This window comes from Abramis brama (assembly GCF_963993115.1).
Source record: "Abramis brama genome assembly, chromosome: 13".
Taxonomy (NCBI): domain Eukaryota; kingdom Metazoa; phylum Chordata; class Actinopteri; order Cypriniformes; family Leuciscidae; genus Abramis; species Abramis brama.
The window spans coordinates 34153179-34156269 of NC_139975.1; the positions used below are offsets into that span (position 1 = coordinate 34153179).

At 44.7% G+C, this 3091-nt stretch overlaps 1 pseudogene across 1 annotated transcript; it reads right to left on the reverse strand.

Moving 5' to 3' along the window:
* Positions 1 to 1164: 1164 nt before the first annotated feature.
* On the reverse strand, positions 1165 to 2535 carry LOC311095383 (annotated as a pseudogene). Its single transcript has 2 exons — positions 2456 to 2535; positions 1165 to 2121 (listed from the first exon to the last, which is right to left on the reverse strand). The product of its transcript is annotated as an uncharacterized misc_RNA (transcript).
* Between the last annotated feature and the right edge of the window lie 556 nt (positions 2536 to 3091).

Consider the following 3091-nt stretch of genomic DNA (forward strand, 5'->3'; position numbering starts at 1 on the left):
CTGAAGCTGGCCAGGAGGTCCAAGAAGCTGCTGTGGGAGGATATTACTGGCAAGCTAAGCCACCATTTCAAGCAGACCTTTGTGCAAGACAAGGTGGCTCGCAAATGGAACACGTTGGTGGAGGCCTACAAAAAAGTAAAGGACAAAAATTCGTCCACAGGGAGGGGCCCTAGTAAAATTCATTTTTTTTGCTGAGATGGATGACCTCTTGGGAGGTCACCATGATATCGTCTTCCCTGTTGTGGGAACAACCATGGGCCTGGATGTGCGCAGGCCAGATGCACTACAGGTCAATGTGTCTGCACCAGACATCTCACCTGCACAGTCCACTAGCGCATCCTCACCTGTGCGTCTGACCAATTCCCCCTCTCCAGCTCCATCCAGCCCTCCGTCCTCCTGTGTTCATCATCCCACTGTTACCACCATGCCCCCTGACACCCCAAGGAGGCCACGCAAGCGCCAGAGGGAGGATGAGCTGTTGCCATATGTTAGGGAGTCCAAGGCAGCCTCCCAAGCGGCCTCCCAAAAACGCCACGCTGAGACCCTGGCGCAAATGAAGAAATCCCAGGAGGGATTCCAGAGGTTGCTTGCGCAGATGGTGGAGAAGATGTAAAATTATTATTTTTATTCTCATGTTAATGTATGTTGGTATGGGTTGAATTGTTTACATGCCGTTATAGTTTATTTATTTAATACATTTTTGTCAGTGGCCCAGATTGCCAGGATGCTGTTTGTGAATGACCACAAAAAAAGAAAACAAAGCACAGTTCTGTGCAATTTAAATTATTTCAAGTCATTTCAATAAAATATTGTTTTAATATTAAACCAAGCCTTGTCATGGTTGAATGTTACCAGTCTTTTCAGCTACAAAAAACACCTCACTGGCCTGTGAAGCACAATGAAGCATTAAGTTAAGGTTTAACACTTTTGTATTACAACACCTAGAAATACATGAACATTGCATCACATGATGTAGCACCACTCTACTCTACTAAGAAAAACTATAAAGTTATGTTAGGAGAGTATTATCTATCTAGCCTAACTCTGTGGGTTTTAGGTTTAGGATAGTTCTAGGTACGACTTAAAGGGGGAGAAAATTGACACTGAAACTGTTTAAAAGGTGTAAAAAGACAATAGACATTTATTAGATGACATTAGTCACAACTACTCGTTGCCATCCTCCTCTCTTGGACAACCCTCTGGGTGTTCATCACAGCCATTCATAGCTCCAAGAGCAAAGTTGTGCAAGAAGCATGCAGCCATGATAATCATTACCACAATGTCCATCCTGGTGTTCTGCAGGTCTCTTAAGCGCCGCCACTTGCACTTCATCCTGCCAAATGCCTGCTCAGCGATGACCTTCCCCGACTGATGTTGTAATTTTGCTGATGGTCATCAGCATCAGTGAGGGCCCCGTTGTCACGCTTAGGTGTTACAATGAAGTGGAAGGCCTGACCAAAATAGGCACTGTCCCCGAGCAGACGATAGTCCCCCACCTTCTCCTGCCATTCAGTGTAAAAGTGGAGCCCCGCAGCATCCTGGCATCGTGCACCCTGCCTGGTGGTCCAGCAAAGATGCCAATGAAGCGGCCTTCATCATTGACGATTCCCTGGAGGAGGACAGAGTAGTAGGACTTCCTGTTGATGTAATCCCCTCCTCTGATGGGTGGCCTCTGGACCCTGATGTGGCAACCATCTATCGCCCCAATGACTCCATCGAGGCCAGAGATGAGCTGGAAGACAGCAGAAGACATCCTCTTCTCACAGCCCCTTGGCCAAGACACAAAGTTTGTGTATGGTCAGCACTTGAAGGATGGCTCTGTGCGTCGCTGACTGGGAAGCATTCAATTTATCAGATATCTCTCTGAAGCTGTTCTGGTTGGCCATATACCAGAGAAACATGAGGACCTTTTTGGGAACAGGCAAGGGGGGAAGTCCATGGCTGTGTTCGCTGTGCAGGCCCCCCTCCTGAAGCAGTCGAAGGAGCTGCTCAAACCTGGCTCTTCTGATCAGGAAATGATGGGCAAATGTATTGTCATCCATATCCTGCATGATCTCCCACTCCATTCCAGGCTTGAGGACTATCTGCTGTCTGGACAGCAGCACAGCTGATATCACAGCCCTACGCGAATGAGAAAAAGAAATAGAGATTAAAAAAAACTGCAGTTAATACATGTCTTTTAACTCGTGTAACAGTGCGTCTACTACTTTTCGCTGCGTTCGCCAGCAAAGTTTGCATCTTGCACAAGTTGCCAAAATCATGCGTGAAACATTACCTTTAGCTTTTAAGTGCATCTATTTATGACAAAAAGCGTTCTGTAAAAGAGCAACACCGCAAGGAGTTCAATATCACCTTTAGCGACGTCACCACTGTTTGTTTTTAGCCCATTTCCTGCTAGCTGGTGTGCTAGCTAAAATGATCTACTATAACGTGGCTCAAACTTGACCAAACATACTGAAATATGAGCATACCTTCTGCGTCTTGTGTCATAGTCTTCCTGGAGTTCTTCCTCTGTGTGGTGTAGGTGAAGCACATACTTTGAGCACGTGGTACTCAGCCAGTGCTACCATAAAAACAGCTTTCCGGGTGGCGTCCATGTTTTTTACATACCAGAACGCTTGAAGTGACCGTCTTAGTCATATATCCGAGGGCCGAGTCGGTTCGTTGACAATAATTATAACGCACCATTATCTTTCTAGTATGCTGGCATTTTATAATCCATCTTGAGATAATGGTGACAGAGTTCTCATGCTGGAACCAAACTTTGGAATGAACTCCCACTTTCTGTAAGGTCAGTAAAGTCACTACCGAAATTTAAGGCCATGTTTAAAGCACATCTTTTAAGACTTCATGGACACCTTCATGATGGGTGTTTTATCATTACCTTGTCTTTTTTTGTTTGTTTTCTCTGTACTGTTATTTGTGTTTAGTTATTGTGAACCACTATGGGCAACAGCTGTTGCAATATAAAATGAAACTCTTCAAGCAAACTAATATAAAAAAAATAAAGAGACTTACTAAAGTATGAGATTTATTTGTTAAACAGGAAAAACATCAATGGTAAAAACCAACACCGTTAACTGCATGCATG